This window comes from Peromyscus maniculatus, chromosome 19 (genome assembly GCF_049852395.1).
Source record: "Peromyscus maniculatus bairdii isolate BWxNUB_F1_BW_parent chromosome 19, HU_Pman_BW_mat_3.1, whole genome shotgun sequence".
Lineage (NCBI taxonomy): Eukaryota > Metazoa > Chordata > Mammalia > Rodentia > Cricetidae > Peromyscus > Peromyscus maniculatus.
The window spans coordinates 72792829-72818395 of NC_134870.1; positions in this window are offsets into that span (position 1 = coordinate 72792829).

Sequence of the window (25567 nt, forward strand, 5' to 3'; positions counted from 1 at the left end):
AGCCCAGGATACTTATTCCCAGCAACACTTTCAATCATAATAGAGAAAAAAATCCAAGATTAAACAAAATTTAAGTAATATCTATCTATAAATCCAGCCCCACAGAAGGCACTAGAAGGAAAACTCAAAGAGGTTAACCACACTCAAGAAAATACAAGGAATAAATAATTCCAGAGCAGCACACCAAAAGAGAGGAAACACACACACACACACACACACACACACACACACACACACACACACACCACCTCCACCACCACCGCAACAACAACAATAAAATAAAAGGACTCAACAAATACTGCCAACTGATCTATCTCAACATCAATGCTCTGAATTTCCTAATAAAAAGATGTAGACTAACAGAATGGATGTGAAAACAGGATCAATCCTGTTGCAGCATCCAAGAAACACATTTCAACATGAAGGCTAGACATCACCTCAGAGTAAAAGGATGGAAAAAGTATTCCAAGCAAATGTACCTAAAAGCAATCTGGTATAGCCATTTTAATATCTGATAAAATAGACTTCAAACCAAAACTAATCAGAAGAGAAAGGGAAGAACACTATATACGTATCAATTGAAAACCCACCAAGAGGACCTTGTGATTCTTAACATCTATGCACCAAACACAAGGACACCCAAGTTCATAAAAGAAACAGTATTATAGCTTAAATCACATATTGACCCTCACACACTGATTAGTGGGAGACTTCAGTACCCCACTTTTGCCAGTAGACAGGTCATCTGGACAAAAACTAAATAGAAATGCTGAAGCTAACAGACATTAAAAATGAAATGGACCTAACAGATGCTTACAAAACATTCCATCCAAACACAAAAGAATATATACTCTTCTCAGCACCTCATGGAGAACTGTCTTCAAAATTCACCATATACTCAGACACAAAGCAAGTCTCAGCAAATACATGGAAATTGAAATAACACCCTGCATCGTACCAGACCACCTCTAATTAAAGCTGGACACCAACACCAGGAACAGAAAGCCTGCAAACTCGTGAAAACTGAATGAAAAATGGGTCAAGACAGAAATTAAGAAAGACTTCCTGGAACTGAGTGAAAATGAATACACATACCCAAATACACAAAGCAGTCCTTAGAGGCAAGTTCCCAGCAATAAGTGCCTACATAAAAAGGAGAGATCTTACATCAGGGACTTACCAGCACATCTGAAAGCCCTAGAACAGCAAAAAAAAAAAAAAAAAAAAAAAAAAAATCATACCCAAAAGAAGTATATGGCAAGAAATCATAAAACTCAGGGCTGAAATCAATAAAATAGAAACAAACAAATGACAATAAAAAGAATAAATAAAACAAAGAGTTGTTTCTTTGAGAAAATCACTAAGATTGACAAAGCCTTATTCAAATGAACTAAAAGGCAAAGAGAGAATATCAAATTGGCAAAATTAGAGATGGAAAGGGAGACATAGCAACAGACACTGAGGAAATCCAGAGGATTATGACATACTTTCAAAAGCTGTACTTCATCAAACTGGAAAATCTAAAAGAAGTGGATAATGTCCTCAATACACAATGCTTACTAAAGTAAAATCAAGATCAGATAAACAATTTGAGCAGACTATAAGCCCAAGTGAAATTAGAAGCAGTAATTCAAAGTTTTCCAACCAAAAAAAGCCCAGGAACAGGTGGTTTTAGCACAGAATTCTACCAGACTTTCAAAGAAGAGTTAATGTCAATACTCAAATTATTGTACGAAATAGAAACAGAAGGAACATTGCCCAATTTGTTTTATGAAGCCACAGTTACCCTGATACCCAAGCCACATGAATACCCAATAAAGAAAGAATTACAGACCAATTTCCCTTGTGAACATATATGTAAAAATTCTCAATAAAATATTTGCAAACTGAATGCAAGAAAGCATCAAAACGACCATCCACCATGGGCTTCATCCCCAGAGATGCCGGGATGGTTCAACATATGTGAATTGATGAATGTAATCCACCGTAGAAACAAACTGAAAGGTACACTACCTGATCACCTCATTAGACACAGAGAAGGCCTTTGACCAAGTCTAACACCCTTCATGATAAAAGTCCTGAAGAGATTCGTGATGCAGAGGATTCTTGAGTGTGTGAACAAGTGGGTCTCTGCATCTCTGTCTGGTTCTTGTGCCTTTTCTTGGGCCTTTTCCTTCCATTTGTTTTCTTGTCCTAGCCTGCTGTGTTATTGTTTTATCTTATTATAATTATTTTGTTTCATTGTTATCTCTTAGAAGCCTGTTTGTTTTCTAATGAGAGACAGAAAGGGAATGGATCCAGACAGAAAGGGAGATGGGGAGGACTCGGAGGAGTAGAAGGAGAGGAAACTGTAATCAGGATATATTATATGGAAAAAAATCTATTTTCAATAAAAGAAAAAAAGTGTAGTACTTTAGTCAGCTGTGATGGCTTCCACCTGTAATCCCAGTATCAGGTGGCTGAGGTTGGAGGATCACTTTGCTTTTCTGGGCAGTGTGGGCTACAAAGCAACTTTACTCAAATAACTATACTACAACGAAAGCTAATGAAGCTGTGCATGCCTCTACTCATGAAGAAAAAAAGAGCTTTCTGTAAATATGGCGTGTGACACCTGAAGCAGCTGCATGTATTTCTGGTGCTTCACTAATTTTCTCTTTGTGATGTGATGTTGTGTGTGGTCTGTATGTGTGTGATCTGTGTATGATGTGTGGTGTGTGATGTGTGTGAGAGAGATGTGTATGTGGTGGTTGTGTGTATGTAATGTGGTTTGTGTGTGTGTGTGTGTGTGTGTGTGTGTGTGATATGTAGTGTGTGATGTGTGTGTGTGTGGTGCTGGGAGTTTATTTCAAACCCTCGAACAAGCTAGGTAAGTATTCCCTAAGCTTCACCAGCAGCCCTGTGTAATGCTTAATTTGATTGCATCAAGTGACCACATTGACAGTTACCCATGCAACCAAGGTTAGTGTATAATGCTCACACACAAAGATGACATTTTTTTCTAGAATAAATGCCTGTCGTTAAGTGCAAAAAACAATCCAACAAACAAACAAACAAACAAAAACAACAAAGAAGGATCCATGAAGCAAAGAGTCCTCAGCCTGTCTTTTAGGCTCTCCCAGTCTGTCTTGACTGATGGATGGGAAACAGTACTGAGGACAGATGGAAAGATCTGTTGCTGATGCGCAGTGCTGGAAAACAGAGGAAAGAACCCCAATGGCAGGGAAGAGAGCAGATCTTCCAAGGCATGAGGTCAGCTATCAAGGGATAAACTTGCCATTGTGGTGGGAAGGAGGGTGTTTAGGATAGTCTGGGCATTAAGAGATGGATGGTGGGACTTGGCAGCTTGCAGGGCTTGGCCTGGGCAGCAGGAACCATCCCTGAAGGGAGTAGGGAGATAAAAACAAGGACTTACAATATAAGAAGTCAGGGAGAATCTCGGGGCTCAGAAGGCAACTTTCCACCCATTTCAAGTCTGCTCAATTTTTTTTTTTTTAAAGATCTAGGCACAAAATAATCAGACAAAAAAGAAAATAAAAACATTATTTTTGACAAAGTTTCTCCAGGGTTTCTATAGCACTCTAGATATAGTCTACAGTAGAAAGACCAAGTTACTGAGAGAATGTGACACACTGGTCTATCTCAGAGGCTCTGTTTCAGTTCTGCAGAGGGGGATCCCCAGAGATGAGAATAGAGACTCATTGCTGATGCTGTGACAATTTTCAAAATTGTCCTGCCACACACTGTGAGTCTGAAAGGAGAAGGACCACTGTAGGTGGATCCTACTGGGGGAGAGCCCCATGGGAAGATGGCAGATGCCTCAGGGCAGCAGCTCCACCCCCTGGCCAGCTACAGTCCAGCACACATGCCCACTCCTGAAGTTCTGTTGTCCTACTGTTGATGGTTCAGGAGCTCGCCATTCTACTCCCGAAGGCATGGAAGGTGGCCACAAGGAGCAGGCAACCCTCCTCCTTCAGAACTGATGGACAACTGATGGTCAGGCCTGGCTTTTCAACAGTGACGTCCAAAGGCAGTTGGATGATCTGTTGGTGGTTCAGGACTGAAGGAAGAAGACATCCCTGGGGTCATTCAGGGGACTTTGTCCTGAGGAGTCATTCCCAATGGCCACTGCTCATCTGAGATACACTGATCATGCTCATGTCTGTAGACAACTTGGGGTGGAGCTAACTATGAGCAGTAGCCATGGTAGGCACCGCATTTTTAAATGCCCTCAGAACATGCCCTAGATGGGCAGCTACAGTGTCAAGTCTTGTTGCTTGTCATTCTGAACACGAGTGACAAGTGACATGGAAACATGGAAAGTCACTAGGAAACAAAGCACCCATCCAGGCTGTGCTCCAACTGGGAGAGCAGAGAGTTGGTGATGCTACAGGGCCAATCCTGCATGGGCCATGTGTGGCCTGCATGGGTCTGAAGATACCCAGGAGGCGACCTATGGGATTCAGCTCTGCTATATTAGAGTGCCATGTCTGGGAAGAGGAGCTATTTTTCCCACCTCCCGCCGCCTTCTCTGCCCACAGTGGGCATGCCCTGTATCCTTTGCGCATGCGTGGCAGCCACAGGTGCTCACTCGCCTGATGTAGGTGGGCCCTCAGCCCCTCCTCCACTTCCCCTCCGCTCCACCTTCTGCAGGAAGCTGGTGCTTTGCATTCATTTGGCTCCTGAGGAAGAAGGTTCTATGAGTATAAATTGTTAATTAGGATTGTTATCACTATTTTGTGCTGCCTGCAGATCAGTCATTCGAACTGTGTTCTCCTTGACGGTAGATGGGAACTGAATAAAACAAGACAGCTTCTCCCATGAATTATGGAAGGAAGGCCTGAGTAGGTGTTATTGCCGCACAAGACGCAAGTTGAGCATTTGTGGGGAAAAATGATAAAGCAGTTGGTGTTAACCAGCCCATCAGAGGCCAGAATCCCCCAGAACACTGTTCTGTAAGGCAGTGAATTGCCATCCTACACTGTTCTGTCCTTGTCTGCATATCAGAGCATGAGGACTGGGCCCTGGGCTGGAAGATCCATCTAGGGAGCACAGGCCATAATCAGGCCGCATTTACATGCTGGCCTTTGAATCTATTACCAGTCTATTGTCTTCTGTCCCTCCTTGTCTCTGTGTTGACCTCCTCCTAATATATAAGTAACTTTAAAGAAGACAGCATCATCGAAGTATAAGGACACTAATAAGCTATACTTAAATATATTAAATTAAATATATGTATTTAAATATATCATTTGGTAAGTTATATAAAATAATGCCTGAGAAGCCATTGCCACAACCAAATAAATGGTTCTAGCCATTTCCTCTAAAAATGGTCTTTGTAGTAATTCCTTCCTTCCCTTTTGTCTATAGAAAACTGCCAATCCAACTGTGCATCTATTTGAGTTGTCATACTATTAAATGTATAGAACCCAATGGCATGTGGCATCCTATGGGAGTGGCTTCAGTGTTGTTCTTGGGCCCTTTTGAGTTATAGTGTGTACCACTGAACCTTCTTCGTGCCTGAACATCTCCTAGTATGGAAAGTCAGTCTGCTGATCACCTATGGATGGATATCTGGGGGTATTCTGGACGGAGCCATTGCTAACAAGCTGAGATGAACATTTGTGGACAATATTTGTGGGGACATGTTGATTTATTTCTCTTGAGTACAGAGCACATGTAACCTGAGGCCGGATGGCCCAACTGCTGGGTCGCTCAGTGACTTTGCGGGGATACTGTGTAAACTGAAGCTTGTTCTCATCATCTCTGGTCCCATGATTCAAACAGGTGAAGGTCCGGCCAAGCCACAGTGGGCTGGGTGACCACAGCTGTATCTGCCACACCTCAGCCACTGCCAGCGCTGACAGAAGTTCCTGTCCTCATTGTCCCCTGAGCTATGGATAATGGGCCAGAGTGTTGGAATGATGGCCTCAGGAAACTTCCTGTGGAGACTCCATGGAGGGGGCAGCATACATGTCTGTTCCACAGCAGAAGCTGAATTGAAAGAGCCCGGTGTTGAAATGTGAATTTCAGGAGAGGCTAGATCATCGCAGTGACAAAGCCTGGACGTTCTCTGAAAAGGCGTCTGCTCAGAGTCAGGGTGCAAACACAGACCAGGCTCTTCTGGACCGCCTGTTGCTGTCCTGCACTGGGACTGATGGCCCACTCAGCCAGGTCAGGTTCATGGTCACCATACTGCTTAATCCCCACCCTTCAGAGAAGCAGGGAGAGGCACTTGGGCTCAGTGAGACAAAGTTGTGGGGTGGGACAGGATCCAGCTCTCAGATACAAACAACATGACCTTCCAACTCAGCATGCTCTCAATCCTGGGGAGATTTCTTGGCTGCTTACCCTACCTACATTAAAAGAAAAAAAAATCCACTGCCAAAAAAAAAAAATCTTAAAGTTACGGAGAAATCTGAAGTTTAATTCTCTAGAATATGAAACACAAACTCAAAATAATTAGGAAAAGCTATAACGTTAGCCCCTGTATTTATTATTAAAGGGATGAAACATTAGCATTTGAAAAAAAGGTCTAAATAATCCTAATTAATGCCATGTTCAGTAACCCATGGGATGTAACCCATGTATCTCAGTCTGTGAGTACATGCATTTTCTTCTGTGGTATTTCCTTACCTTAGTTCAGGAGGCAGCTTTGATAGCCCAGAGCTTATTAGCATTTCTATTTATTGTGATCTACATCATCAAGTAGGCTTACAGTGGTCTCCCTAATATGTTCCTGGTGCCATGAACACATCTGCTTTTCCATCAAGCCCTTCGCTGGATGGTTGTGTGGAGGATTGGGATGGGATGTACGACATCTGGTCAGAGGAGAAAAGACTAAACATGAGGTAGACTGCTGCACTCCGATTGATGAGCTGTCTTTATTCGAGCAGTGTGTGCCCACGATTTCACTTCCCGACGTGTTCATCGAACGCCTGTTGCACATGTGCACTTCTCTACTGCCCCACAGCCTCAGCCTCAGCCAGGGCATAAGGGGGAAACAGGACATATGGGTTTCTAGTGGTTGAGTCTGTCATATTGACCCCACGGCCTGTACACACCTGTCTGTGGTAGAATGGACCTTGGGCACATTCAGGGCAGGAGGACATACAAGCCAGGTGCTCTGGGTTGGATGCTAAGTGTCTCCCATAGGTGCATTAGCTTACACTCAGGGTCTCCAGGTGCTGTTTGGGGAGGTTGGGGTAGGCTTGGTGATCATTACCTGTTCTCTTTTCGGGTTCACTCCTTGCTTCCTGTCCCACCAAGACACGAGGCAGCAGGGAGGGCCAGATTCACACCCACACGCTGCCTGCTCCGCTGTGAAGCCACACACCCGACGGGAGGGATTGTATTCCTGAACATCGTGGGCCCAAGTAAATTCTGCTGCCTTTAAGATGTGTAAGCCAGGTATTTTATCACAGAAATAAGAAATGCGGTGCGGCATGCCTTGGTTAGAAGGCTCAAGGAGACTCGTGTTGTCTCATTGATCCAGTGTTGAGGTCTGCGTAGAAAAGGTAATTTTGGTCAAGTGTTTTACTGAAGAGCAGAGAGGTGCTAGGCGCCAACACCGAGGGGAGAAAAAGCTTCCCAGGGAGTGTGTGAGCCACCCCACCCCACATGGCTAGGAAGCAGTATAACAACCGGAGGACAAGACCAGGGACTAGATGTGCCTTTCAAAACTACACCCCTAGGGGTCCATTTCCTGGATCCCCCCTTCTAGCCCATTCAGTTATAAATGCATCAGAGGATTATGCCATTAACATGGTCAGAAATCCAGCCATTTCCCAATAGTTGCACCGGCTGGAGGCCAACCCTCTGTCACATGGTCCTCTTGGTTTCTATCCATCACAGAAAAAGAAGCTAGTAAATTTTATTCCATCAGTGAATGAATGAACAGCTTGCTTCAGTGAAGTCATTTAGGCAGAACTGTGTATGTCCCTAACTACCCTATATGCTCCCTGCCCTCCTAGGTGGCTTAGTCAAGAGCTTGCTTCCCTAGAATTGGGTCCTGGGCTGTGAAGGGTTTTCTGGAATGGGAGCTGTTTTAGTTAATTTTCTTGTTCCTGTGACAAAAAATACCAGTCAGAAGCCACTGAAAGGGGGGATGTTAATGTTGACTTATAGTTTGAGAAGGGATACTGTCTACCGTTGAGAGGAAGTCACGGTTGCAGAAACATGGCTGGTGAAAACAGAGAGATGAATGTTGGTGCTCATCTCTCTTCCTCCTGTTTCATTCTGTGTGGGGATCCCATGAGATGATCCTGTCCACATTCAGACTGGGTTTCCTTTTTCAGTTAAGCCTCTCTGGAGACACCCTCAGAGACACTCACTGGTGGGTCCTCTAGTAGTCCCAAATCCAGTCAAGTTGATGATGGGCATGGGTCCTCCAAAGACACTCATCAAACTGAAACAGTGGTGACAAATCCCTTGACCTTATTTCCCACCACAGTGCATGCCTTCCTGCCCCACTCTTCTCTCTTAGATGTTAACAGTATCTAGTGTCTTGCATGTATTGCTCATGTGTCTGATGCCATCATTTTTCACTAGGACAGCAGGGACTTTTTTGTTGTGTTCATGTCTATGTTCCCAGCCTCTGATAGGGTATCTGGTACATCACTTATCAAATGAGTAAATGTTGATAGTATGACTCCTGTATTCCTCCTAACTTAAACCATCGAACACAGACCAGAGCTATTGAGTATGAACCAGGTACGTATCTTCTAGAACCAATGACATGTCGCCCAGGATCCACCTGTCCTCCAGATGCGCTCCTGATGCCTGAGCATCTGTTTTTGGTGGCCCATTAAGCAGCCCAGTTTCCTTGCTGACATTCAGGTCCTATGGGCACAGCCTGGGTTTGGAGGGGAGGGTTTACTAAAGGGAAGCCCCACTTAGCAGAAGCAGCTGACACAGCATGCTGTTTCACCATTCCCAGATTACTGAGGAATTTAAATTTGAGACATTCTTTTTATGAGCATGTGGTGGTTTAAATAAGAACGGCCCCCATAGGCACATAGATTCAAATGCTTTGTCACTAGGGGGTGGCACTGTTTGAAGGGATTAGGAGGTGTGGCCTTGTTGCAGGAAATGTGTCATTTGGGGTGGGCTTTGAGGTTTCAGATGCCCAAGTCAGGTCCCAGCGACACTCCCGTTTCCTGCTGCCCGCGGATCTGCAGGTAGAAGTCTCAGCTACCTCTCCAGCTACATCACTTCTGCCTGGGTGCCACCATGATTCCTGCCATGACAATAACAGATTAAACCCCTGAAACTGTGAGCCAGCCCCGATTAAATGCTTTTCTTTGTAAGAGTTGCCGTGGTCATGGCATCTCTTCATAGCAATAGAACACTGACTAAGACAGGAAGCCCCCCACCCAGTGACTTTTATGTGAGTCTAAGTGGACATTTTCTTTATTATACATTCATCTGCTCAGGGCATGTTGGGGGAATGTATCCCAGAAAAGTGGATAAAGACTGGATTAGTCCTGGGTTGGATCGCAGTTTTCAACCAGCTTTTCAATAGGTCAAAAAGAGCCTTCTGAGATTCCCATCTCCTTAGTGGGTAGGTGGGTAAAGAATATGTATCATCTTGGCCTTGTTTCCCCTCCTGCACATAGACAATTCTCCACACCCAACCTATCCTACACACACACACACACACACACACACACACACACACACACACGCACGCACGCACGCACGCACACGCGTACACCACCCCCTCTCCCAGAGATTTCCTCAAAGACAGGAGGCTGTGTTTGAAGGGCGAGTGGGAAGACGGTGTGTCCTGATTCCTCATTGTCTACAGGGGCATGATGACACCCAGTGGGCAGCTCAACTCCTCTGACTTCCTAGGTGGTGAAAGGAAGAGGCTGGTGGGAGGCATCAGCCATATTCAGAGAGGAGGAGGAATAACCAAAGGAGGGGTGAGCTTCCTGCCCCTTTTCTCCTCCCCTGCTCTGGACTGAGGGCAGTGAGGATGGGCTATGCAGACAGGTATCCAAGTCATCTTCAATCTTAGTAGAGCCCAGGATCATGTAGGGTGATGAGGAGGGCTATGGAGAGAACCAGGTGCCATTGCTGGATTAGAGGAGTCCAGCTGGCTGTGTCTGTGGGTCTGGTTAGCCAGAGATGTCAGGAACTACTCCAAATAAAACGTCACAAAAATGGTACTCGAAGAGTGACCAAGTTTCCAGATGATAGGCTATCAGGGTGGCATTTTTGAAAGGATAAAAGCATAGCCTCCTCCTTGGAGCACATACACGTCCTCTCAAGCAAGGGCAGGTGAAACTGAAGACAAGCTCAACGCTTCAGTATTTCACCTGCAGCACACACTGATTGGGGTGAGGGACAGGGTGAGGACAAGGACTCTGGAGAGGAGAAAACAATGGTGTCAGCTGAAAGGGCTGCAACGTGCCTGACTGTCACGACTCACAAAGACAGTCTGCTCTAATAACCCAGCATGCACCTTCCTGGTGAACTTCTGCATGCTTTTGTTTACTAGCAGGTGTGTCCAGCCTCTTCACACCGCGACATGAGATTGTCATCTACAGAGTTCACACGGAGTCTCACAGTGTGACATGAGGTTGTCATCTACAGAGAACCACACAATTGATCTGTTTTTTTTTTAAAGAAAGGAAAGAAAGGAAAAAAGATAAAAAGTGCTCATATTTTAAGAAGTTTATAATTTTGTGTTGGGCCATGTCCTAGCTATCCCAGGGGCACAGACAGCCTTCAGGTCGCAAGTTGGACATACCCAAGAGTATGCCTATGACATGAGGTGCTTTGCACATACAGAAAATGCAAACGGATACAAAGCTTTGCACCCCAGGATATTGTTAGTACCTTTCAAAGCCTAGTTGAACTGTTTGAGGCACATGAGCTTTGTGTGTCTGGGGAGAAATGGGAAGACAAAGGCTAACACAGCGCTTGAGAAGGAAGCTTGCAGTCCCGTGGTACGTTTGGATTTTATGTGTAACACCAATGACCTGTGTGACCCTAAGCAAAGTGCCTGGCTTGCCAAGCTTCACCTTTTCCATTTCCATGTAAAGCACCACTACAGAAGCTGCAGGGGGTAGGGGCTGGGGGGACGGTTCAGTAGGGAAAGAACTTGCTGAGCAAGCACAAGGACCTGAGTTCGGATCCTCAGCACACACGCAAAAAATGTCCGGCACAGCCCTGGGGAGGTGGAGACAGAAGGGTCTCTGGGACTCACGGGCATGCTTGCCTATTAAGCTGAATCCATAAACACCAGGTTCTGTAAGAGACCTGGTGCCAAAATTAAAATAGAAAGAGATTGAGGAAGATATTTACATCCCTGCATGCATATGTACTTGCACTCTCACACACAAATGTGTGTGTGTATATATACATATATATACTTATATATATGTATATATATGCAGTGAAAAATATTAGTGGTTATTGCTAACTTATTATTAACTGCCATTCTCATAGCTTGATTGTGTGTTGCAATAATTTCCCAAGAGACAAAGGGTTTGAAAGGCACACGGTTCGTCGCTGTTCTGAAGCTGCATGGAAAAGAGGCCACAGGAACGCTTGCACAAGGCTGTCTTATCATGGGCACAGAGTGTGGGTGTCATGTTGGTGCCAGGCCCTGCAGCTCTCCTTTGTGGAAAGTGACGGTCTCCCAAGGGGCTATGCCTTGGCAAGGGCTGAGGGACACCAACAGTGCGTCCCTCCCAGCTGCAGGTGAGACTCCGTGAGAGCAGCAGCTGCTGGCGAGTGAGACAAGAGATTTCATGAACGGAAACAGACTAATGACAGGAAAACTAGCAGAAGATGGGGTTTAGAATCAGGGAAGGCTGCGTGAATGTGCATGTGTGAACTTAGTCCCCCGGAACCTTTAGCAGTTTTATGCATTGGACATGGGGCCCCTCCACAACTCCATGTCTGAATGAACTAGTTTACGGCCGGCCTTTTCTTCCTGCAGGCAGCTAGCCAGCAGAACTGACTGGCTTCCCTAAGGGTGTCAGAATCTACCTTTTGTCCTCATGGCTGAATTCCTGCTGACCTTGCTCCCTGGACTTCAGACAGCTAGCCAGGACAGCCCGAGCCTCACAGGTCTTTCCACCTCCACTGTTTCTGCTAAATGCTTCTTTGAGCCTCTGCAGAGCCCTAGAGGGCTGCTTTTGTGCCAAGAGCATGTTTCCGGAACAAACTAGTACAGATTTCCCACATTTTGCTTTTTTACCAATCAGCACGCCCTTCTGTAATTTCAGACCGAACTTGGGAGTATGAGGAAGGAAACAAAGGGGGAGAGGAGGAGGAGGGACCGTTAATGGAGCCGGGCATTCTCCTCTGTGCCACTGGCAATGAGGCTGCTTCCTGCCTGAGTCTGTTAGGGAATCCGTGTCGATAAACCTGATACAATGAGTTAATCCCCAGTGGAAACCTTTGCCAATGCGCTTGTGATCTCCTGCGAGATCTGTTACTGCTCAGGTGGTATGGGATGTCTCTTATTTGTTCCTGAGAAAATGTGGTTGTACAAACCACATGAGGAGAACAGAGTGGGACATTGAGACTGGTCTGTGGACTTTGGGACTTGTGCCCATGCCTCAAGGGCTTTCCCCCAATAACTTCCTGGACCTCCATCAGGGATAACTGTGGTCTTCAGGACTATGGTCTTCACGGGTACGGTCTTCCTAGAAGTTGTCTTCAAGACCTTTGCATCTATAGGATCTAGGACTGTAATCTTGTGGCCATGCTCTTAGAGTTTTGCTCCTAATGGCTATTTTTTTTTTCAGGGCTGGGGCACCCAGAACTATGGTCTTCAGGACTGTAATCATTGTGACCATGCTGTATAGGGCAGTGGTCTTCAAAGATCTTATGCTTAGCTTCCAGTTTCTCAGTGGGAGTCTCTGAGATGAGCGAAGAAGCACCCTTCAGGCGAGGTCCCATGGAGGGAGCCCCAGGTGGAGGCACTTGGGGTAGAGACAGACAAGAGAGTGGCCATCAGGGGCAGCAGACTTACCTTGTTAGCTCCAGAAATCGATGCCCTCTACCTGCACTGAGTCAGGCATTGGCGTGTGGCTCCCTGATGCCTGCCCAGCTAAGTCTTTGTGGTTATCTATGGCCAGGCTAGGAATCTGAACATCCCATAAGCAGCAGGTAGTGTTGCTGAGGGCCTGGTGGCATCTGGGATTCCGCTGGATGTCGCTGAGTGGCTTGAGGTAGAGTTTATGGGGAAGGGGGTGGAGCCACGGAGCAGACGGCAGATCCAGCGAACAGGCAGCAGCGTACAGTTTGGTGAGTGGAAACCTTCTGTATGGATGGTGTGAGGAACACAGGGAAGCTATGAAATGTGGAAAACCACATCCGAGTTCATGTGTCTTCCAAACTGTGGCGGCTGTCCCCCTCCATGCCTCAAACAGGCACCTGTTCCAAGTCGCTTTTGGTTCTGTGGTACTTCACTGAGAGACACTAAAGGACCAGTCTCTTAGAACCAGCGCCACGGTGCAAGACTTCTGTGGGGAGGAATTACATGGAAGACTGAAGCAGGTCAGAGACAGGCCTGTGCTCTCTGTGGGGACATCTGCCAAGAGCTCACCAAGGGCTTCGGAGCCATCGGCTCAGGTGACCCCAAATGAGATAGGCTGAATGTACAAGTGGTCCCCAAACGTCTCAGGCCTGCTGCGAAAAAACACGTGAAACAGCCCAGGGGTAGCTGCCAATGGGCTGAAATGCCACCTTGGATGCCGCGGGCTAAATGAGATCAACTATGAAATTAATGTCACTTTCCTGGTTTTCAATGGCGCCACTAAAAATATGTACAAATGACACATGGCTCACGCTTTCACCTCACGTCACCTTTCTGTCACGCTCCACCAGCGGCAGTGGTCAGTGAAGTGGCTGTGTGTCACCATCGGAGGTGTCCCGGGGAAGCCCACACTTCAGAGTGCTGAGCTGCAGGCCAGGCATGGGGCGCTTCTCACGGCAGTCACTGGAGAGTTCCACGAACTACTCCGCCCCTTCCGAGCAGCTGCTCCCACTTCGGGTACTGAAGAGAGTCCTGAAAAACGTCTGGTTCCCCGAGCAGTGCCAGCGTAGGGCAGGGTCCCGGCATGTGTTAGGGCACACGTGAAGGTTTGGGAGGAAAAGCATTTTCTTCTGGGCTCCGGGATGAGTCCACAGAGGCCCTTACAGGCTTCCTATCCCATAGCTCCTCCTCCTGCTGCTTTCCCTGCCTAGGCTGCCCCAGACTAGTCCCCTCTCCAGGAAACTACGCATGCAGTGCCCACTGCCTACAGCCTTTGCTCCAAGGCTGGGTCCTTAAAGCGTTTTCCTGGGCACCTCCCGAGCATGCCCTGATACACTGGCATTCTCCAACATTGGGAGCCCTGAGTAGCTCTGATCTGGAACCCCTACCCTCTCTGGGCCTCCAGTGAAAGGCCAGTTTAAACCGCCAAACTGGTGGAAATCAGTCCCCACAGCGCATCCCTTCCCTTCCTGTGCTGGGGTGACCTGCAGGGCCTGCAGGGGATGGGGTCTCTTGGGAATGTATCAGGCTGGATCCCTGGGTCTAAGGAGCCCAGGATTGTCATCTGATACGTGGCACATAGTTAGCTGTCCAGACAACGAGTGAGAAGATGGAGCTGGAGGGGCTTGATTCCATCACTGTGTCAAAAGATGCAGTGATGGATCAGCTTTGATGGATCAGCACCTTCCTTTGCAAAATGCCCTGTGCAGGGCATTGGGTGGGGTGGATGGTCATAGTCTCCTCAGGCCTCTCAGTTGCCAACTCAATCACGACTCAGCAAAGCACAGTCACTACCACAGAGCTGTGCCACAAACCCACTCTAGACTTAAGATCCCCTAGGCTGGTTGGTGTCCCGGGGGCTGTTGGCTTGGAGCTATTTGTACAGGTGTGAATGTATGTATTAGGCAGGCATTTTTAGAGAAATAGGACTAATAGAAGTGCTCTCTCTCTCTCTCTCTCTCTCTCTCTCTCTCTCTCTCTCTCTCTCTGTCTCTCTCTGGATTTATTGGATTAGCTTATGCCATGACTATCCATTTTTCTGGAGAGGCTGAGACCCTGGCAGCTACTTAGTCTAAGAGGCCAGATACCTCAGCGATCCCAATCCAGCACTGGAAGGCTGGAAACTCCTTGAGGAGCCACTGGTGTTTCCCACATTGGAATCTGATGTCAGTAGCAGTGATAAACACACACTCTCAGGAAGCAGGTGCATGCATGCCACTTTCTCCCCAGAACTCTTTATACCTGAGTTGCTGTTGAGAAAATTCCACATATGCTGGGGGTGAAGCTTGGCCCCTCTCCCCTCCTGTTATATTATTATCTCTTCAAATACCCTAGAAGACAACTAAGCTGTATCTCCTAGGTGATTTTAAATCCTGTTGTTGACAATCAAGAGCAAACATTGTAATGTATGGTCCTGTGCACAGTATATGTGCCTGGGCGAGTGTGCACATTTGAATGCAAGTGAACATTGGGATTTTCTGCACAGCATCTTTGTGACCCCGGAGCCTGTTTCCCTAAGATGGTGGAGTCCCAGCCACTGGGTGCACAGGAGGGCTGCTTCCTGGGTTTTCTGTGGGATGGGTCATCTGGCTCCATGTGGATACCCCACTGTGTGAACCGGCACCACATTTAAGATAAGGTGGTTTTGCTCGCATAAATGTACCCTTCTGAGCAGGACACTGTCTGTGGGACCACCTGCTGGTTGGAACTTGCCCTTGACCTTCAGGTCACATCACCTTTTTCCATATTCTCCCATTGATTTAGCACCTTGTCCTTCTGATTGCAATGCTTGTGTCCCCAGGGAAGAGGATGGAAGAAGATCCAGGCTTCTGAGTCCCATGCACTGCAGCTGTGAAGCCCCAAACCCAAGAATCATTTGAAAGAGAGATTGATATCATCTCCCAACATTGATAGGAGTCAAAGCATGCATACAAATGAACCAGCAACAAGATTTATGATTTCCTTTTAAAATTTTACTTTAAAAATGTCTGGAAGTGAACTTAAACTTTCCCAGTTAAGAAATACTAACAAGAGAGAATGAGGCATGTTTGGTTTCTTATCATTTATTCACTTATGACTATAGCACCATTGTACAATCTGTCTGCATCATGCATACATATTCTATTCAAATGCATGCACAAAGGCATACTACATAAAGACATCAAAAAGCAAACTTAAAAAATGTAAATGTAAGGACTGGCATTTTCTGCTTGCTGATTGGTGGTCTTGTGCAGACCCTGGCCTGTGCTCACGTCTTGCTGCCCTGCTCTGCTCAGTCTGTCCCTCCTCAGCTGCATTCTGACTTTTCAACACTCCCTTCTAGGTCATTGCTCTTGTCAAAAGATCTTCAACACCTCCACTTTGCCATTCCGCATGCGTGTTTTAATTCAGCAATAGCAAGCTGAATGCCGTTCAGGTTTGTCTCTGTCAAAGTCCGCTCCAGTGCCGCTGTCAACACATCTGAAGACAAATGGTGCCCAACACTGCGGGCACCGCCTGGTGTGTCTGTATGGGGTTGCAAACAAGCAATGTGCAACCCTTAAAGAATGGAGACCAGAGTCTGATGGTTACCTCAGGAACACAGTTAGGAAATGTTGAGGTTCAAACCAACCCTGACACTCCAAGATTTCTGTGCCCTGGGCTCAGTTCATTCTTCTAGGTTATGACCCAAAAGCATAAATAAAGGAAGATGGCATGTCTAGTGGTCCAGAGACAGTGGTGACAAGTTAAGGAGATGGCAGGCTTCTAGTGATCCTGGCCCATGTTACCATCCTTCATCTTGGGTACTGCTGATATTTGCTTCACAGTGATGCTTCTTCTGGTTGACCTGCCTTTGGTGAGGCCACACACCCTCTGCTTGTTGCCTGGTGGCACACTGACATTTGGTTCTACATGACCAGCTCACCATGCTGGCAAAGGGTAGAAAGCTTGGGGCTATCCTACCTCACTATGTCTCTTTCTGTACTCACCTCATTCTTCATCGAGCTGGTGCTCAGGTCTGGTCCCAGGCATTGCCAGGAAGGCAGGCTGCATGCTTCTGGCTCCTCAGGATACTACTGCCCTTCCCACCAGGAGGAGTTGGCCCACATTGAGGAGGGTTGGCAAGCAATGAGCTGTCACCCAGGCCAGACTCCACCATTACCTCAGGAGATTTCTATGGAGTGATTTGGGATGGTCACCTCCTCCAGGCTGTTTTGTGAAGATCTCGACAGGCTCAGCCTAACCTGCAGGTCAAAGAAGGTCCTGTCAACAGGGCCACATATAGCTGGGAGTCCACGTTTGACGCAAATCCACAGCTGTCATGATGACCAATGTCATCACGGGTGCTCTTGTTGGCAGGACTTCAACATGAGCATGTGGCCACCAGTCCAACTGCCAGCCTTGCCAAGGCATGGTGAGGATTCCTGGATCCCAAACACCCTGGCTTTAGATTCTTGCTTCTGAGTCTGCTTCCTCTACTGTCCTCCAGTGAGCTGGCTGGACAGCTCATATGTTTGCCCACTGCTCAGGGGCAAGCCCCCACATCCAGATGTTTTCCTGGTATCTCTCCCACCCAACATGGAAATGTGTGCCTGTTGCCTCCTCTCCTCCATTCCTTTCTTGTCTGGCTGATGAACTACAAATCTGCAGCCAAATGAGTGACACAGAGTGACATAATTTTTATTTTAATTGCAATATTAATATCCATGATGGGGTCTAACTATTTCACACTTATTTGTACCGACATCCCAGTAGAGAGGTTTTAGGCAGAGATAATATTGATTCTCTAGAAAAATTTATAGCCAAAGAATTATGGAAACAAAAGATTCTTACATGGCTGTGCTGCTAAGGCGATTACCTTTCAAATATCATCTATATTGGGGAATAATGGCATAATATGCAATTTGGAGGAACTAGTTAATTTGATAGAATCATTTTGTCAGATTTTCTAGGAAAATAATGCTTTAAATCTTTTTAAATGATCAAAACACCTTAAAATATTTGAGAAATGTCCAGCTGTGTGAAGATTGCTGTACGAAATTAGGCTTGCCCATTTTTTTTGCTCCCTCATTTATGAGCATGTGCATGCATGCATATACACCTACTTCCCATGTGTCATCACATTCCTGAGGATGCCATTAAAAACTCCAGTCAGAAGTGAAATATGGAATCACAGTTATTGTCATATACCATACTTTGTATTGCTGGACCTAAAAGGTGAAGTGTACATAGATGCCCATTGTTCCTCCCTGCAGACAGAGAAGTAGAAACCCTCTAGCTAGGTGTGGTGGCTAATGCCTGCAGTCCTAGCACTGAGTAGGCTCAGGCAGGAGGATTTCTGTGAGTTTAAGGCCAGTCTAAGCCACAGAATGAGTGAGTTCCAGGTTTGCCTGGACTAAAGAGTAAGCCTGTGTGTCCTAACTCAGAGAGATCCACAGCTGGTTAAAATACAGAAAATAAGTGATAGTGAGGTGTCCAGCACCAAACGGGACATCTGTAACACAACCCTTATACCTAATGCTCTGGGGACATCATAGAAACGGGGGATTCTCAGAGATCAGGGACCAAGGTGCCTGCTACAAAATCATGTCTTCTGGAGATGACAAGAATGTTGCACCCAGGGACTCTTAACAATGTGGCTTGCCTGCACAAGATCTGCAAAGATCACATCAGTCTACATACCAAAATGGATGGAGGAAACATTCACAAGGGCCCGTCCCCAGGTGAAGAGCTCCAAGTAATGAATGGCAGCTGAGAGACAGAGAACCAGTTTTTTATTTTTTCAGGACCAGACCCTACTTCTAAATGGTCGGCAATGAACACATGCAAAGAAGAGCAACATTAATTGGACTCAATAGGTTCTCACCAGCCCGGCCCCCCCCCCCCCCCCCGCCCTTTCTGGGAATAGAGAAGTCATAAAAAACAGTTGAGGGACACCAGAAATGATGGGAGTGGAAATGTTATAAAACAGTGTATTCATCTATTAAATTTTCAAATAAATTGAGGAGGAGGAGGTAGACACTTCCAAACTGATTGATAGGATGGATGAACTTCTACTTCCTGCATTCTACCCCACAGTTTTTTCTAAGTCGCACCCTAGAAAGTCCTTAGATGTCTCCCAGGTCACCCACCTTTGCAGATAGCTTTTCTCCCACTTGTGGTTTCTGGGGTAACTGAAGTGTCACGGAAGTATAGAGGCTGCTGCATCAGAGAAAGCTGGACTCAATAGGTGGCATGCTCACCTGCCACTGTGTGGCTGGATGTGGGGGCCCCAGGGAAGCAGCCTCCATCTCATCTCTGCCCTTCACTGCTGCACAGCCTCTGGCTTTACCTGCCCAAGTCACTCTAAGGCAGCGCCTCCTGGAGGGCGTTTCCGGTTCTGCTCATTTTTAAGGCTGGCTCCTGAATCATGACGCCATTATTTCAGAGACAGCAAAGCATCCAGTGCTCACAGAACAGCAGCTGTGCTTGGTTCTGGGAAGAGCAGCAACATCTGCCATTCCACCAGCAGCATTATCCTGAAAAAGGTCTCCTAGAACCACAAACAGCTTCCTGGGCCTTTGTCATACACACTCATGGGGCCTTTTGGGTTAACAGATGCGTTCTGAGGACGTTTCACTCCTAGTTTACAAACTGTGAAGTTCTGACACATTTCTGTTTTGCACATGGATTCGGGGTATCTGAAGAGTACAAGCTAGAGTGGTTCCTGGTCATCAGGACTCTGATTTCACCCTAGAGGTGAGGCCGCTTCTGTGTTAAGACCCTGCTCAGGCCTAACCATGAGGAGATGCACTAAATCAACCCGTGGGAGTCTGCAGCTGCATGAACACGAAATGGTCCAGATGTAATGGGATGTTTCAGTTTGGCTTTGCTCCAGCATTGCCATGATGAAGAGGGATTATAAAAGTTTACATCCGTTGTTTTTTCTTGAGATTGAAAACTATAATGTATCACACAGAAACTGTTTTGAGCTCTAGTGGAGTCGCTGAGACCCCAAATAACCGCATGTCTTAAAGAAATCATGTATTTCTCCTGGTGAGAGGTCTGGGAATAGCATTCTGTCAGTCCAAGGCTGATGTGCAGATCCACAACATCCCAGGGTCCTTTCATCGTTTGTCCTGTTGTCCTGCATATGTCCTGGCTTTCTAGTCACTAATGTGCCTCATTGTCACAGAATGGATACTGAGAAAATGCCCTCATAGACCTGGGTCTGTTGAAGCTTGTCTCCACTGGTGAGCCAGCCACATTGTCTGACGCTGCCTGTCTACACTGGAGATTCTGTGCCACTTCCCTTTCCTAACCCACCATCTATACTGGGGAATTCATCTTTGCATTCAGGAGTCAGTGTCTCCGGAGTGGGAGATGCTTTGAATTCTAACTGGCTTCTAGATGGCATAGGAGTCTTTGTGCCACCTAGGCAAGCTCCCAGTGCCCTCCACTCCACATGCTGAGATATATTGAGGGCAGCCATATACACAGAGCTGTGGTACAGAGATGCCCAGCTAAGAAATATCAGGACCTGGGAAACCATAACAGTGGCAGATCTGGGGGACCCACTGGCCAGCCGAGAGCTAGTCCAGGACGCACATGTGTTCTGTGAAAGGCCAGGAGAAGCAGAGTGCATTTACAGAGCTCATGGTGTGTTCCTTGGGAGTGCACCCTTACTGTAGGAAGGACACTGGCCCCTTCTGCTGTCTTGTGCAAAGTGTGAGGAGCCACTCTGTTTCTGGGACCCTGGTCCCTAACTGGGGATAAGCTACACCCCTGCAGCTCAGGTCAGAGGACAGTCAACCTTCAGATGGCTGACAAGTGACCTTCAACTTTAGCACCCAGCACCTTGGATGCCTGTTGTCATCCCCAAATGAGCTTTGGTTCCCTTCCCTGCCTGTGAGCTCACTCTGTGCCCCTCTAGTCCCCAATCAGTTTTACAGCTGCTTACATAGCTAAAAAGGGGAGAGCTGCATCCATCCAGCTCAGGAGTCTTCTGTGTGGTCTCACCCAATGCCAGTGGGTTCTGAAAGGAAACATGAAGTCAAGACCACTCCTGCATGCTCAGGTCGGTGTGGACCCCTGGGCTGCGGGGGATGCTGCAGCATAGCCTGGGGCGTGGCTGGGAAGAGCTCAGAGCAGCAGCTCTGCTCACCAGTGGAGTGGCTGCAGGTGGGAAACACCGAATGCGGAGCCCTCCCAAAGGTAACACGAGGGGGCCCGGAATCAAGCTCGTTTAATCTCAAGCGGTTGTCCTGACAGGGAATTCCTAAAACCCCCAGCTGACCCCTCCCTCAGCATCCAGCCTCTTTAAAGCTAAGATACTTTCAGCCATGCCCCTTCCAAGCTGGCATGTGCTTCTTGTCATGGGCCACTTGCCACCACAACTTGAAGATCCCTAAGCGAGCAGGAGTTTCAGGTTATGGTGACCCAAACCCTGTTTCAGCCACTCTACTGCCTTTGCATCGCAAAGGGACATGTTTCTTGCTCTTTCTAAGTGGCCCTTGGTTGGCCTCAGGGCATGGACAGAGCACCCTGCCCCCCACTCCTCCTGCCCAAGATAGCCCTTGTAAGTTGTTAAGGCTGGTGTTAAGACGGGAATGTGTCTACAGCTGTACATACTTTGGACTTAATGACGAGAACCCAAAGGTGACTTTTCGTAGAGGTTTCTGGACTCATGTTGCCTACTTAAAAACAGGAACATCTGGGAGACCTGTGATCAGCATCGAAGCCCAAGAAAGAAGCAGTTATGCACCAGGAGAGGCATCCAGGGTGGTCCTGGAGCCCCCGCTGGAAGCTGACCACTCAGAGGCCTTGCTTCCGTTCCCATGGCAGAGCCAGGTCCCCCGACTGCAGCCATGCCAGCCCCTCCTGCAGCTGTCTGCAAGGGGTCCGGTGTGGAATTGACTACTTAAATACTTCATCAATCAATGCTCCCTCAATGGGCGGCCTGGTGATTGGTGGGAAGGCCGCCATCCATCTTCTCCTCGCAGGTCTCTGCTTCGGGAAGCTAACTCCAATTGTTTTCTCTCTCGCTTGGTTGTGTTCAACCACAGTGAGGCAGCCTGGGCAGTCCTGCCTTCGGAGAGGGCCAGCAGCAACCTGTTAAAACCTGTCTCCAGCGTCAGACCACAAAGCAGGGCTCTGTGAGGATCGGTAGCTACTGCCCTCACTTTGTGGCAGGGCCCAGGTGGGAAGGAGGGAAGGACAGCCTTCAGACAGAGGCAGGAAAACACCTGAAGGACTGTGTTTGGCCAGCAGTCAGAGCTGTGGCTTGTAAAGGAAATGATAAAACTCCACAACTCAAACAGAGATCTAGAGGGAAGGTAGAGTGCATGTGGATCCAGAGATGAAAGCATGAACATCCGGTGTACCTCATAATGGGTTTCCTCACATGTTCATACATGTATATAGTGTGTTTGGATTATACACATCCCCCTTACCTTATTCACCCTTTCCCACTCCTGATGACACTTCCTCTTCCCTGCTAGCCTCACTCCTCCCCCCGCCCCTCCCCCTCCCCCTCCCCTGTGAGCTTCATTAGGGTTGCTTCAGGATGAGCGCCTTGCCGTGGGCTACACCACTGAAGAAAATGTCTGTCTTCACCACAACCGCCCGTTTACTACTTAAAGATCACCGGGGAGGCATGGGGATCTCAAGAGCCCCTCCAGGCTCTGAGACAGAGTGTGGACAGGCCCTGTCTTGAGCAGGTTTTGTGGGGGTAATCACGGTTGTCTGGAATTAAGAGTGGAACGGCTGTGTCATGCTGGGAAGACTGTATTCCAGGGCACTCAGGGCTGTTTTCTGCTGGAAGCGAATAGACTTTCATGGAAGGTGCAGGGTCTCCTTGCTGTGAGGGGGTTGCTGGGGTATGGCCACACCTTTCTGGGACTGCAGTCCCTGGGGCTCTTCTGCATTGTGGTTCTCTCTGGGGAAGGTTCAAGTTTAGATGTAACCACAACTCCCAACTGTGAGGGGCAAGTACTGACATTGTGGAACATGTAGGGTACTGCAGGCTCAGGAGCCACCTCACTCCATCCAGAACAGGGTCTGGAGCTCTTGAACCTGACCTTGGGTCCCCATGATGCTCCATCCTCACTGGTGGAATGTCAGAAGATGCGCTCTATGCCCCGGCCACCCTGTCTTCTGCCTAGGGACTTTGGGGCCCGTCTCAGATCATGCAGGGGTTTGTTGGGCCTTGAGAATGGTGGGGGCTGAGGTGGGAAGACAGCGAGCCTGCGAGGCTGTGCCACTTGTCCTTGGCCTGACTTCGTGGTTGCTTGCAGAGCAGATGAAGGCCTGTGCTAGCTCCTCTGCAGGTGGCTGGGCACACTGCCCCTGGAAGGGATGGAGACCCTTCTCTAGTGGCTGATGCACTGGAGGGAAGATGTAGCTGCTGTTTCTGGCTTTGTAAAAGAATGGGGTTTAAGAAAGTAATTCTTTATTATCGTTTTGTATAGGGGGTATGAATGTCACAGTGTGCATATGGAGATCAGAGGACAACACTGTGGCATCTCCTCCCAGCTTTATGTGGATCCCAGGGATTAAACTCAGGTCCCCAAGCTTTCACGGCAAGGGCTTTCCCTGTGATGATTACAGCCCTTCAGAGCTAAATGCCCAGGCTCCTCCCATAGTGAAGATGTATACCTACCGTGGGCCTGCAGCTTCTACCCTTCTAGAACCCACCAAAAAGGACACAAAATGCATCTGAGCCACAGTGCTCAGCAGATCTCTGTGCTTAATGTTAGTGGATGGGATATCTCAGGACCCTGTTATTTGAAAAAGAATGGGAGGAAGGGAAGGAGGGAGGGAGGGAGAGAGGGAGGGAGGGAGGGAGAGAGGGAGGAAGGGAGGGAGGGAGAGAAGGAGGAAGGAAGGAAGGAAGGAAGGAAGGAAGGAAGGAAGGAAGGAAGGAAGGAAGGAAGGAAGGAAGGAACCCCAGCGGCACCAGCAGAGTGCTAAGAGAATCCTAGGCAGCCCACCAAACAGAATTGCTAGATTCTACTTTGTCCTCGGCAACTAAAGGGGCCGCTCCACCAAACCCACGTGACAGCCAGCTTGCTTTGGGAGTGCAGCTGGGAGCTGGTTGATGCGGGGTTTGGTTTCTGAGGGTCTTAGTTCTAGATCCCGAAATCTAGAGGAAGATTCACTTCACTACTGCGTTCAGTGAGTGATTATTGAGCAGCTTGCAGCTCCCTACAGAGAGGTGTCCTAATGTAGCTGCATCGGGGAAGGTGACAGAGGCTCTATGTCAGCCCAGCACAAGGAAGAGAGAGGGCATCTGCACAATGTCACAGGGAGCTGAGGCTAAATGGTTTTGACAAGAGAAGGGAGTAGAAAGAGTGACTTAAGAGAAGGCACGGACCAGTGGGGTCTTGAGGGGTGAGTAGGAGTTTACCAGGTGAAGGAAGAATAGAGGGTCTGTTTGTGTAGTCATAAAATACCCTGTGGACCCTGGGAAGCCTCAGAAGAGCAGGTACAGTTCAAGGGGCAGCAGGGCTGGTGTAGGCTGGACCAAGCTGGCTGCAAGTCCCTGGTGTCTGTACTTATGTGATGCTGTCATTTGAGGCACAGAGCGGGTGATAGAGGGACTTGAGGGTGAATTATTCTGGAGTCTGGTGGTGCTTAGAAGATGAGGGAGGGCAGCACCAGAACACCCATGCTGCCTGGAACCATGAGGATCTTCTACACCACAAGCAACAACAGTTGCTGTTCCTGTTGCCGGAGAGGAAACTGAGGCAGTGGTTGCATAACCTGCCGGAACTCTGCTTTTCACACCCATGGTGAACACTCTGACAACCTGACAGAGACTTGTTTCCTGAGGCTTGTAGGTAAGAGACACAGGCAGCTGGGGGAAGGGGAGCATGGAGGAAAAACAGGGTGCTTCCATCAATGCCATTGAGGGGCTGCTCCCGCTACACAAATTTTGGGGTGCTGATATCTTTCATGTTCTGTTGGATGCAAGAAGACTTAGCTCACACCCACACCCCAGGAGAGTTCTCCGGCAGCAGTGCAGAGGACCCGTTCACTGCAGGGCCCATCCTAACTAACACATTGGGCCAACCTTGGTATCTGCTGGAAAAGGTGTCACACTGAGGTCGGTACAGCAGTCTTGGACTGTGACACCATTGCTGTGTCTTCTGTGTCTTGTGTCACTTACGGCACATTTTCCTGCTCTTGATCATGAGTACAGTGTGGGATGGGGGACTGAAAAGACTGCAGGCTGCCCTCACTGTCCCCAGAAAGTCTAGCTGAGGACCCAGAAGGGATCCCAGGGCAAGCATGTCTGTCTGGGAGGGACGGAACATGGTTTTACTAGGTAATTCTGACTCTACCGAGTTTATACAGAAGTCCATCACCTGCTGACTTCAGAGCGCAGAGACCAGGGGGAGGTCACTTGTCACCAGCCTGGGGAGTAGAGCTGTGTAAAAAAGAAGAGCCCCTCATGTGAGAGGGAGGCCTCTCGGGTGGCCTGACAAGGTGTGGTCCTTTGTGGAACACTTGGTGGCAGTGGGAGCCACACACACCTGTTTCTAAGAATGTCATATGGAGGTTAGACCTTTCATGGTCAGTGTTCACCTCACCATTTTGGACACTTTGCAA